Genomic DNA, 14,599 nt, shown 5'->3' on the forward strand with positions numbered 1-14,599 from the left:
ATATACACAAAACACGCACAAAAAGAAAAACAACTTCTATTTAATTATTCATCCATGGTTGCATAAGATGCATTCTGTAACATTTTAATTGTTTGTTGGAGCGTCCAATTATGGAATATCTGAAGCGATTAAGGCATTTCTGCTTCTCCAAACACGAACTCTATTTATGTTTCATAATCTACTAGTATCAATTACCTGCTTCGCTTGGTTAAAATAAGAAAAATTAGTAATCTGTTCCATTAGTCAATCACTTTTTACTATCACCGACGCGTTCTCTGATATCGGTCATTTTCGATCATTTTTTTTCATAATCTCCCCTTCCCCAAGTCGTGGTACTGAATTTGGATTTAAACTGGATCGGAAATGTCACTGTTCATCTCAGCGACCCCGAAAACTATGGATTCGACACTAATATCGATCATTTTTAAATATCTTCCCTTCTCTTCCCTCCCTTAAGTTGCACCGTCAAACTGAAATGATGAAACACCATTCCAGGTCAGAACCTCATCTATGTATGTTGAAAATTTGATCGAGATCGGTCGAGTAGTTAAACACGTACGAAGTCACATATTGACTTTCATCTCTCTCTCTCTCTCTCTCTATATATATATATATATATATATATATAGTGGCGGATCCAGGATATGATCAAGGGAGGGGCTAAACCATAATTTGCCGTTTCATCCAGTCTAAAGCTGAATTGAAGCCCATTTTATCCAGTGTAAACCTGAGTCAAGGGGGGGGGGCTATAGCCTTTTAGTCCCCCCTTGTATATATATATATATATATATATATATATATATAATTGCTGGACGATGGGAACTGACACCATATTTACAATCATGTACTTATAATCATAACCTCTCTTAACAATACAATATTTAACTTTAAAAACCTTTAAGTTTAATGCATGGATACATAACAAAATTTTCAACCATCCAAAATTTAAAAATAAAAAAAATAAAAAAATAAACAAGGTTCATTACAAGAGTTTTATACTTCGTGCATATGCGACAAGTATGAATATTTAATTTCATGCCAGCTATGAGCTATGATTGCGCCTAGAATATCGGTATATTACTTCAGTAGCTTGTCTTAAAATAAATAAATAAAAAGTGTTCATTAATTTCGACAATACAAATATTGCATAATGTTCTTTAAAAGAATAAAAAAATTTCTCTTCTAGTTTCTTATTTTGCTGTTGTTAACAAAATAAACAATTGTTTTCGAGCTTTACTGTTGTATATTTTATTAATTTTGTGCACTAATTTGTTTTGCGAATGCCAGACAATGAGATGATTATATAAGTTATTACATAAATTATTATATAAGTGATTATAATGATATATAATCATATAAATTAAAATACTAGTGGTATGTTACAAAAACAATAAAACTTTACCTTTGTGCGTGGTTATGTTTGTGCCTTTCTTCCAATATTTCGATCTCTATTACTGCCCAGATCTTGTTCGTGCGAAGTGTTTTTCTAAGAAGGAAACTCGAACTGATACAGTAATAATTACTCAAGTTTTTTTTTTTTTTTTTTTTTCTTAATACAGATGCGTCAGAAAACCCGCATTTGTCCTATAGCAATAAACTGTACTCACATTAAATATATGTGAAATAGGTTTATTGCTATAGGAAAAATAGCAATCTTCTGACTTACCTGTATTGGAAAAAAATACGTTGTGTAATTAGAGCAGCAGTTTGAGTTTACTCCGTAGAAAATTGCGTCGTATGAAGACATTATTACTAACAGAGATCGAAATTATGGACTAAAGGAACAAAAGTAGCTACGCATAAAAAGGTAAAGAAATTTTATTATAGTTTTATAACAACCAATCATATTTCTACATGAACAATAGAAATATGTATTATGAACATTTTTCTCTTCTTTCGACATTATTCGTACTAGAAAATGTTATCGTTGTAGTTTACATAAAGCATTATGACATGAATACGAGGCGCATTTCAAAGGAAAGGGCCGCTATTTTATTATAACCGACTGGCAATAGTGATCGGATCTCGCTTGCGCAGTAACATCACTTGGTCCATTGGCTATCAAACAACCATAGTTTCGCCAGTCATCTGTTTGTTTTGTGTGTGCTGGAGAGTGTTAAAATGGCTGCGCGCATACACAATCTCGCCAGGTGCTAGGTCCGCTCTATGATTAGATTCCTTCATGCCAAAGGACGAAGTGCTGCTGAAATTCATAGAGAATTGCATGCAGTGTACGGCGGCAGTGTAATAAGTGAAGGAAAGGTACGGCAATGGTGCTGTGCATTCAAAGAAAGCCGTACAAATATCCACGACGAAGAGAAGAGTGGAAGACCAAGCATTCAGACTGACGACTTGGTGCAGCGAGTGAATGAAAAAGTTACGTCGCTTTACCATTACCGCTCTACACATCGAATTTCCAGAGGTTTCACCAACAACATTGTTTCGAATTTTACAGAAACATTAGGATATCAGAAATTGTGTACCAGATGGGTCCCCAAAATATCTGGATGCATTTTTGGATCGCTACGACAGAGAGAGTGACGGATTTTTTACGAACATTGTCACAGGTGACGAAACATGGATTTCTTACATCAATGTCGAGTCGAAACAACAATCGATGCAGTGGCGTCATTCAAATTCCCCAAAGGGGAAATGTTCAAGCAAGCTCAATCTGCACGCAAAATGATGGCAACTGTGTTCTGGGACCAAAAGGGCATTTTTTTTTTTTTTTGGTGGATTTTTTGGAATCAGGGAAAACAATCACATCGCAAGCATACTGTGAAACACTGTACAAGCTCAGACGTGCCATACAAAACCGACGACGTGGAATGTTGCGTTCAGGAATTGTGCTCCTCCATGACAACGCCACGCCACACACTGCTGCCCTCACCGTTGAGACGATTGAGAAGTTTAGATGGGAACTTTTTGACCACCCCCATATAGTCCAGACCTTGCACCAAGTGACTATCACCTCTTTCTGCACCTAAAAAACTGGCTTTCATCTCAACGATTTGAAGAACCTGATTAATTAAAAACGGCAGTGTTGAAGTGGCTGAACTCCCAGGCGGCGTACTTCTATGTAGAGGGTATAAAAAAACTTGTGGTACGGTACAGAAAGTGCTTGGAAAATAATGGTGACTATGTTGAAAAATAAAGTAGGTATGTACTTCTTTTTACCCAATAAAACAATGTTGCTAAACTTACTTACCTGTTTCCAATTAAATATCGGCCCTTTCTTTTTAAATGCGCCTCGTATTTCTGATCCCTGTTTAGAATCACTACATTGGTCTCTCATAAATCTTCAATAAACGATTAAGTTACAATCAAAAAGAAAGAAAAGCTGTACTCACCATTACGTCCCGTCTGTTTTTAACGAGGTAACGGCCTCGGAATTCACCGGATACCTTTTTAACATTCAATTAGATGTAAAATTGGAAGTACTGCGTTCTCTTTTACTTTCTTTCAGTGTAGGTTGCTCTTTAAATTATATTATCGCTCGCTTGCAATATTTTGTGTGCGATCCTGTTACGGTTGGTTGATTGTGACATACTTATGTTAATCCTACACTGATATTAAAATTTCCTGAAGATCTTGGTACCCTAAAACTCTACTAAACTACAATATCACTTACTTTAATTCTTGATACCTGAAAATTCTTTGCACTTTGAAGATTTCGGCTCTACTCTGGAGCCTTCTTCAAGAAAGGATAAAGATATGATTGAAACAAATAGCTTCAAGGAAATACAAAGGAAAGGATAAACCAGGAAAGAGTACTGAAGGTACACCTTGTCAATTGGTACTTGTTACACGTCAAGTGGTGTGATACGATGTGAAATGGGAGACTCAAGACATGAAGTTTTTTTTAGGAGGAGTTCTCAAACTGAATGCTTCAGTTTTTACACTATCCTTTAATTTATCATTTTATTTTATTTCCCTTCCTTTTTAACGAAGTATTTTGGCGAGAAAGCTTTAATTGTATCTGATTATGTTTCCACTATTTTTGTTTTATATATGTATGTATGTGTATCTGATTATGTTTCCACTATTTTTGGTTTTATATATGTATGTATGTAAGGTATTCTAAAAATGGCGCCCACGGAATACAGAGCACTATTCTACAAGTCAAGATAAAGCGAAAAAGATATATAATTGTATTCCATCTGGAGGAGCGATTTGCACTATGTGGCAACATCGCAAATAAATAACCAAAGAGTTGATCTACTAATCCATCAAATAGTTACATTGATTCTTTCCAGATGGCAATTAAAGTCAATAGACGTTGACACAAATACCATTTATTAGCGTAATAATCGATGCAACTACTTGATGGATTCGTACAACAATGCTAACGGTTCCAAGTTAATATGCGACGTTGCCACATAGCAGGTGGAGGCCCCGGAGGGTATAACATTATATAGCATTTTCGCTTTATTTTGACCTTCTATATCGATATGCAAATTAGATAAAATGAGTTATATTTAAACATACAGTGTACTGTATTTTATTGCAGGTGTTCCACAATCTTGTTTTCCAGCCATGACCAAGTTAATTTCTTCTGCTAAGTATTCAATCCGACGGATATTCGAACAACAGGCAAGTACATAATTTTTGTCATATTATTCTCCTGTCTGTAACAACGCGAAACAATCGAAGAGCAAGATTCCGGACTATCTTTATTCCTTTTCAAAATCCCATGAAATAATACAGTAGATTACTTAGTTTATATCCAAAGGTATTTCTTTTAAGCGAATATTGCTCAGCGATCGGACACCAATTTCTACAGCGTCGATCTCAGACTATGAAATTTTCGTTTTAGAGGAACAAAGTGTGTCCTTAGGTTTTCTCGAGTTACTCCCATTGCATCTTATTGTAGCATACCGCCAGACATTTACATTTATTTACATTTATTTCCAATGCACAATAGATATTTTATTGCACACGTTTTCCTTGTTTCTTGTGTTTGTTATTGCTCTCTGTTTATGTAGGACAGGCTTTCTCAACCTACGTATTTCAAATCATGACTCCTTTTAATGACATCTTTTTGCTAGCAACCCCCATAAGTAATTTTAAGTTTGTAATTAGCTTTTTCATTATTTCTCCTTATCGCTTAGTTATTTGTATCAGTAGCCTTCATTTTGAATTGTATTTTAATAAGTAGTTTTTGCTGTACTTATATTTTTCTTATATTTCAATATGTAGTGAAAACTCTCCATTTTTTATTCCTTTTTACTCCATTTTTTAAAACTATCCTTTAATGGTTTAAAATTTTGTTTAACATTTTTTGGTACTTGACAATAAATATGTTTATTAAAATAAGAAACCCAAATTTAAAAATACATTTTTCCGTTACTAAATCTTAATTACAACTATCTGTTCACCTCTATTCGCGATCTCCCAGATGGAGAAACCCTAATGTAGGGAGAAGAAGTGGACACAGCTAGTATGAATTAAGAGTTTCGATTCAACATGGACCTTAAACACTCTTTATTATATATATCGAGAAAGAAAAGAAAAATGAAATGAAATTTTTCAGTTTTAAGTTACACATCTATGCCGTGTAGGCCACAGGAGTCGGTGATGATGAGAATGAATAAAAATCGTGGAATGAAGAAAGTGGGAGGAAACAGGAAAATCCAGAGAAAACCTACGCACACGAAGTTTGTCCACTTGGCGCGAGCTGGAACCGAATCAGGGTCAACGCTTTAAGAAAGAAAATGAGACAGCAGTTCAATGTCAGTGACAGATACGTTAACGCAGCTACATCCATCATGGGCTTGTTAAAATTGTAAGTTATTGATTTCCCTATGGGGTTCTCGATTAGGAAGCTTACATCAGTACAGCTGCACTAACGTATCAGTCATAATTAGCTGGAACAGTAGGCACAATCTTCGCTAAGAAAGATAAAATCAAGGAGAGACAAACAGTTAAAGAAGCACGAAAATCATATCAGAGAAAGAGAGAGAGAGAGACAGAGAGAGAGAAAAGATGTTGCATGAAAAAATTGAGAGATTGCTTTTAGTTTGATAAAACAAAGATACATGAAAAGAGATATACCTAGTATGATTATCATTCACGAAAAGGATAAGGAAAGTTCTGAAAAACAACACATTCGTTACATGTGGTAGAATTAAAGGCTAATTCTAGATAAAAAAAAAAAAAAAAAAAAAAAAACTAATTATTTACGTACCTAGCGTATGCTTCTTTTAATCAGATAAACATAAGTTTGATATCTCTTACAGTTTCCTGGTTATCTTCTACGGAGGACTCACCTTTGTGTGTTTAAATCAAGCAGATGTTACATGATGATTTTTTACCATTATTTGACGGACACTTTTCAGTCACCGCACACTTTCCGAAATTTCAAATTGCCTCATAAAAATATATCCGAAAACTGATAATAATGAAAAGTATTTTCCTACACATATATATACGTAATCACCGCTCTAAAAATAACTAACTATAGTGGTTATGTGTTTACACCTAAATTTCCCACGCCGACCAGAAAATTTTTTAGCAATTTTTCGTAAGTATTGTTCTAGGATAGTGACTGCCAACTTTGTATTACGAAGAAGAGTTGATTATGTATATACATGTGCAGGAAAATATTTTTATTATTCTTCAAGTTTTCGTATTTATTTTTATGTGACAATTTGAGTGTTAGGAAAGTGTACAGTAACTTCGAGAAGTTGTGTCCAAATAATGATAAAATGCCCTGCTGTTCCCATTTCATAATATTTTCGGTTTTTTAAAAAAAAATCGATTTTGTTTCGAAAACTGAAATCGACTTTTCGGTTATGAAAACCGAAAGCAATGTATGACATTGAAAGCACTGTTGCTATTTGGCAGTGCACCAAGTCATCTGAAAGATAACTAACTCAATATTGTTCCTGGATAACAGTTCACTTTCTGCCTCCAAATGAAACTTCGTTCATCCAGCGAATGGGTCAGGAGGTTGTTACAGAGAAGTTGTATGCTCGACCGTTGTTTCGACGGTGTTCTGAAGCGTAGTAATTTTCCTCAAAGTACGGTCAGAAGCCAAACAACGACAGCTGTGTTTGTCGAAAACTGTGTCCATCAGGCATGTAGCCAGCATTTCGTAATGAGGAGGGGAAGGGGGGAGACATGACATGAATGCTGTGGTTATCACACCAGGAGCTCGATCAATCTAAACTATTTTACTGACAACGTATATTGGTTTCTTAGAACAATAAAATGAGGATATGTTAGTGAATATTTTAATAAGAAACTATGTAGAAATCTCGAGTAAAAGAATTTAAAAAAAGGATTAAAAAATATTTTACAATATCTACGTTCCTTCCTTTGTTTATTCAAATATAACTTTCCTTTCATTATGACAACTATTATAAAAAGTATATATCCAATAATGTCTTGTAAAATATTTTACAATGTCTGCCTTCCTTTCTCTGTTGAATCAAACGTTAACAGAATTTCCACATAACTTTTTGTTTTTATTATTGTCAACTACTTTCCGTTCCAAATGACAAATTAAAGAAGCAGTAGAAAACTGTTTCTAAAATAACATGTTTGATAGTGCATAGAAGCGATAACAAAAAATTATGATAAAAAATGTCCACTCTATTACAGAACAGCACCATGTTTTCCCAAGTTTGAAATTTCCCTGACTAGTAACAGAAATTCCAATAATTTCGTTTTTTTTTTCTTCTTCGAAATTTCAAATTTCCTGACTTTTCCAGGATATCCTGCTCATTCGCTACCATGTAGTGCAAGTAATTCGGCTAATGCGTTTCTCGTAAGACTGGAGTGGAGAGGAAACAATCAGAAAGGCACATGCCGAAATGCTGTGCTCAAGTTTGAGTATCATTGGCTACAGCTTATTTAACTTATCATTTGGGACATACAGTACAACACACGTCAATAACTTTCTCATTGTGTCTCTAACAAATATTCACAAAAGCAACCTCCTTTTTCCTCTTCGTGCCATTATATTTAACACCTCGTCAAGAATGAAAGGCACAGTTTAGTGTGCAGACATCAGGGCCTTGCTGTAGCTTTTTTATTTTTAACGCCGATTCTCTTTCTCTTTTGATTTTATTTCATCTTTCTTTATTATTATTATTTTTTTTTTTTTAAATTTCTGGTTCCGAAGGCCGGACCCTTACCCCCTGACTACGTGCCTGGTCTATCCTACATTCAGGGAGATACAGATCAATTTTACTAAAATATGGATGAAATTGTGACAACTACAAGAAATGTGAAATTAGAAGTGAATGGAGATTACACTGAAGAGCTCATAATGGAACATGAAAATGATCTGACGACAGAACTCCACGAACTCTTGGATGAACACCAAAAAATCCAGAGAGATGTATTTTAAATGCCACTCATTCTAGCTTTGGAACTTCTTTTATAAAATAACAGACAAATTCTGACCAAAGCATATATTAACTAATAAATAATAGCGTTACAGTTTCGGCAAATTAACTTTGCCTTCATCAGACACATTAATGTGTCTGATGAAGGCAAAGTTAATTTGCCGAAACTGTAACGCTATTATTTATTAGTTAATATATGCTTTGGTCAGAATTTGTCTGTTATTTTATAAAAGATGTATTTTCTTCTGAAAAAGACGATTAATGCAGACATCTGCTATTAAAAACCTTTTGAGAAAGTGGGAGGATGTCAGAACCATAGAGTAATTATATAGTATAAGAGATTTCAGCTGCTCTTCACGCTGAAACTGTGGAGACCGTGGCACCACTACTCAAGAAAGTTGGATACCACGGACTACTAAAAAAGCAAGAACGAATCAAATCATTCGGAGTCTGATAGAATTAGCCAATGATACACTTAGCTACTGCCAGTAGCAGACGATGCAGTTAGTTACAACTCTAGCTGGTAGTGTCGCAGAATCACTTTCGTTGCATTGTGGGGAAAAAAATAATTTCCATTAGTTATATAGGAAGTGGTTCACCAGGATAATCAGTGGCCAGAACAGTGGTCTTAGAATGGCACGCAAACCAGGTTGGCATCAATAAGCTTTAGGATTTCTACAATGCCAGAGCTCTTACTTCTGCAAAATCGTAAAGAAAAGATTAAAGCAATTGACATTGAATAGATTCGTTAACGACCCACAAACATAAGGGGAAAAAAATGACTGATGAAAATGTGAGAGTAAATGAAATGAAATGAAATGTTTGAGTTTTACGTCCCACTGTTATGCCGGCTAGGCTAAAGGAGACGGTAATGATGAGAAATGAATGAAATGGTAGAATGAAGAAAGTGGGAGGAAACGGGAGAACCCCGAGGAAACCCATGCACACGGTGTTTGTCCACCACAAAGGAAAATGTGAGTGTGTGTGTAATTGTTATAACTAGACTTCGGATTTTTGCATGTTTCTTTCTTGATGTGATATTGATATGCACTTTAAACAGAAATTCGTTTCAGGTGTTTTGGGGTAAAATAGTAGAGTTTTATAGTGCATATATTTGCATATTTCGGAGGTTAGTGCATGTTTATGTCGTTATTGCATATAAATGCATATTTAAAAAAACGACCAAATTGGTAATTTTTAATGTGCAATAACTTTCGTCATAAATGGAATTTCAAGTTTCTAATATAAGTAGACTCAAGACCTTGAAATGGTTCATTGTTATCGGCTTCGAATATCTTCCAAGGTCATGTAAAAGAAGAATAAGAAAGGGGTGAGTGATTCATTCTTCCGGCAATGATGCATGATTGTTACCTATTTTTTTAATGTAAGACGGTGTCAAATCACCTAGAACAAAATGTCCACGTCACCCATTTCGGAAGTTAAAGTTGCTGCCGTTGTGTGCGTGTGGATTTGAAATTGTGTGGTCCTGTCGCAGGATAAAAATACCGAAAGAAAATATCTTCTAGAAGTTACTTCCTGAAACAGTCCATTCAGTTGTAGCGCATCTTCAAATTGAATTTTAACTAGCTCAGAATTTTGTCCAATTTTTGTCCAACCTAGAACAAATTTTGTACGATTCAAATTAACAAGGGGGAACATTTCAAAATTTGGGCTATTTTGATCACCTGTAGTGCGACATCTTCAAATCTGAAATTTAACTACCTCAGAATTTTATTAATGTTTATCAACCAAAGATTTTTTTTTTGTAAAATTCAAGTAAACGAGGGGAGGTCATTTAAAAATATGGCCACTTTGATAACCTGTAGTGCGAGATCTTCAAATTCGAAATTTAAGTAGCTCACAATTTTGTCCAATTTTTGTTCATTTTTGTCCATCCAAGAAAAAATTAAATAAACGAGGAAGGGCCATTTAAAAATTTGGACACTTTGATGACGTTAGTGCGACATCTTCAATTCTGAAATTTAACTACCTCAGAATTTTGTCCAATTTTTGGCCATTTTTGTCCACCCAAGAAAACATTTTGTAAAATTCAAGTAAAAGAGGGAGGGCCATTTCAAAATTTGACCACTTCGATCACCTGTAGTAAGAGATCTTCAAATTTGAAACTTAACTAGCTCACAATTTTGTCCAATTTTCGTCTATTTTTGTTCACCCAAGAAATATTTATGTACCATTGAAATAAAGGAGGGTGGACTACTTCAAGATTTGGCCACTTCAATCACACATGTTCAAAATCTGAATTTTAAATAGCTCATAATTTTGTCCGATTTTTGTACATTTTTGTACCACCAAGAAAAATTTTAAACGCTCAAATTAACAAAGGAGGGTCATTTAAAAATTTTGGCCACTTAGTTCACCAGTAGTGTAACATCTTTAAATTCTAATTCTAACTAGCTTAGAATTTTCAATTTTTTTGTAGAGTTTTGTACCAATAAGGTAGTTAAAATTCAAATTTGAAATGTCTTGCTGCAGGTGAACGAAGTGACCAAATTTTAAATGTCTGTCCCTGGTTTATTTGAATGGTACGATTTTTTTCCTGGTGGTAGAAGATGTTCAAATATTCAACAAAATTCTGAGCTAATTAAAATTCGAGTTTGAAGATGTCTCCCTACAGGTGATCGAAGTGGCCAAATTTTTAAATGAACCTCCCTCGTTCATTTGGATGGTATATACCTTTTTGTTGGTGGTTCAAGAATATAAAAAAATGGACAAAATTCTAAGCCTGTTAAAATTCGAATTTGATGTCGCACTACAGGTGATTGATGTGGCCAAAATTTCAAATGGCCCTCTCTCGTTTATTTCAATTGTAAAAAAAAAAAAAAAAAATGTCCGTGGTTCACCAATGTACAAAAATCCGGACAAAATTCTGAGCTAGTTAAAATTCGAATTTGGAGATGTCGCACGACAGGTGATCGAAGTGGCCCAAATTTTGAAATGGCCTTCCGTCGTTTATTTAAATGGTACACAATTTTTCTTGGATGGACAAAAATGGACAAAGTTCTGAGCTAGTTAAAATTGAAATTTGAAGGTGTAGCACTACAATTAATGGACCTCTGAAACAATGGATTGAAGTCGAGAGACGTTAACAATTCAAGGAGAAAATGTATTTTGCAAAGTGTATGCTAAACAAATAATATTTTCAAACTAAGTATGCTTGTTTTCAGAAGAAGACATTTCCGTTTTGTTCGACAGCAAAATCTTATACTTCAGCAGCGCCCTATTTTTTGGCCTTCTTATATAGCAGTTTTAAGTCTGGTAAGGAGTTCTACAAGTATGAAACAACCCAGTTGTGGATTTTTAAAATTTTGTGCATACTCGACAGAGATCATCCCAAAGAAACCCTTTAAAAATGTATTTCGGGAAGAAATGAACAACCTTTTGAAAATAAGCTCTACAATTAATTAAAATATTTGCTTTACAAAATCTAAAACTTGTCGCAGCAGTTACTTTTTGAGATAAGTTTCCGAGTTTTCCTTTGAGTTTATGAGATTATTTAAATCTAAGTAGAGATGCGCACGAGACAAGATTTGCGACTGTCTCGTCTCGAAAATGTGCTGTAAAAGTGATGTCTCGACTCGAAAAATGTATATTTCTTTATTGGAAGACCCATGTCTCGACTCGAATTTTGTCAGGAAAATCCTGTCTCGACTCGTCTCGTGCGCATCCCTAAAGATATGCTTGTGTTGCTTCGATATGAACCTCAGTCTCTCGAAACGAATCTTTCCTACTAAGTGTTCTGTTATGTTTTCGATAACTTTACCTTCTTCCCATTCATTCTCCATGTCTCGCTCAAATCAGTTTATTAAATTTAAAGTATCAATATTATACATTGTAAATTCTTACTGTTTTAAACGGAGATGTAACACATAATTGGATACAAAAAGTAATTTAAAGTGGACTTATTTTCTTTTAAACAAGAACATAAGATTTTGAATACAGGCTTTTAATACAGTAAAAATTGAATTCAATAGGTCCCTTAATAAACGGAAATATTTCACGGTCCATGAATTTAAAGAAGAAAAAAAAAAAACATTAAATTCTCTCGATTAGTCGGAACCTGTGTTGCGAACAACGGATGTTAAAATATACTTTTTAACGGAAATTTTCAAGTTCCGGAATGCAGCGTTTAGAAAATTTTTAGACATTCTGTGAGAGGTTAGGTATATGAACTACGTTGTCTGTAAAGGTCTTCGTTTACTGGTTACCCTACACATTTAACCTATAGTCAACTGCCATATAAGGCCTTAGATACCGTGCAACCTTTTGAACGTAGTGCAATTTATATAATAATTTCCAAACCAATAACTATTTCTCTAGCTGGTCTAGAGACATGGAACAAGGAGCATAATATACATAATAAATCAAAGGGAGCCAGAAGTGGAGGGAGGAGCGCTGAAAAGGGCATAGCATCTACGGTACCTTTTGTCTTAGCCTTGGAAAATGTATGTAGTCTTTTTTTTTCTTTTTTTGTTCACTGTAAGTTTTATGTGTATGAATTTGGTGCATAACTAAATACTGTAATTTAATACGGCATGTATAACATTTTATTTTATCTCCCTACGTTCATTATTTTTATTTTTATTATTATTAATATTTATTATTATTATTATTATTATTATTATTATTATTATTATTTTGCATAGATCTATCTCCGTTAACTTTAAAAATGTTAAGGGAAATTTTTACGAATCGCTAGTCATGTTTTACTATATGCTTATGCCGGAAATGTTTATTTACTTCTCTAAGTATATTTATTCTTTAATTATAAATACTTGGCGCAATATATATATATATATATATATATATATATATATATATATATATATATATATATATATATATATATATATTTTATTTGTAGATATATGTGGGGATAGATGTAATTGAATTTCACATACTGAGCTGTTTGAACCCGAAGAAACCAAATGTATTCAAGAAGCCGTGCATACTTGCGGAGCTGAAAACATTCAAAGCGAACTTGCGTTTATCAATACTCATTTCAGTTCAATTTCAAAGATCATAACGAGATAAGAGCGATTATTAGGACTTTGTAGTACATTTGAGCTATTTGATTCAATAACGAAACAGGCTCCGCCAAGACCAATCGGACAAACATCTTTTCGAAAGGCACAGTCAATAGAAAAAAAAAAAAAAAAAAAAAGAATAAAATTCTTGTCTAATGCAAATAAAGTGTTCGACGCGCGAATTACAGATTTATCGGCAAGTAACATTGCTTCTTTGAAATACTGTCCCTTAACGACCCGTGACACGGAAGGAACATTTTCGATGTACAGTAATGTTTTCTCTGACAAATGCAGGCTTTTGCTAGAAAATGCCGAGTTGTCTATTGTAGCATGAATGCATCATAGTTGTACACTAAGTATATGTAGTTCAAGTAATACAACTTTTTTTCTCTAAACATAATAAAATTTCCCATTTAACTTTAGCTTTTAATTGGTGCATATTTATCCTTTTAGTGCATATTTTCATAATTTCAGTGCATATTTTCGTGATTTTTAGTGCATATCGATCCGAAGTCTAGTTATAACATATAAATAAATGTACTATGTGTGTTGTATTTATTCTTTTGGATCTCTTAATCAAATTCCCATAAAAATCTATGGTAAATCGATGATCATCGGTTAACAAATTAATTCGATTAGCACGTAGTTACATTAGCTAACGCCCACACGTATTACTGCAGGCAATATTTTGCGTTTTTTCTTCTGTATCTTTCATATATAATTGGTCTGAGCTCCAAGTCTTGCACAATGTTCGAACATCTCTTATGGGAATCTAGGGAAGCACCCCTACACCTTCTCTTCCGTTCTAGGTCAAATATCTTTATGTATACCGTATTTCCGCGAATATAGGCCGCAGTACTAAATTTACGAGAAGTTCAATTAGACCGTACTTTGAAATGTATTTCTCTCCCTCCCCTTCTTAAATCTTGCATAACTAAGGATGACATGACGTTGACCCTTCTTTGTGATAGTGACTCTGAGCAGCATTCTGGATCGTCTAACGAGGGTGAAGAATCAGATGCTAGTGATGCTGAAATGGTGAGAAGTGATTGTGCATGATTTAAGTGGGTGCAAACAACAACCTGACACAATTTTGCGAAACAAAGTTGCTTTCCTTTTTTCAAGAACAACTACTGTATATAAATATTCCATATATATTAAATATACTGTATAACAAAGATATATATTCTTGTTAATAAA

The sequence above is a fragment of the Thermobia domestica genome, chromosome 15 (genome assembly GCF_964235325.1).
Source record: "Thermobia domestica chromosome 15, izTheDome1.hap1.1, whole genome shotgun sequence".
NCBI lineage: Eukaryota > Metazoa > Arthropoda > Insecta > Zygentoma > Lepismatidae > Thermobia > Thermobia domestica.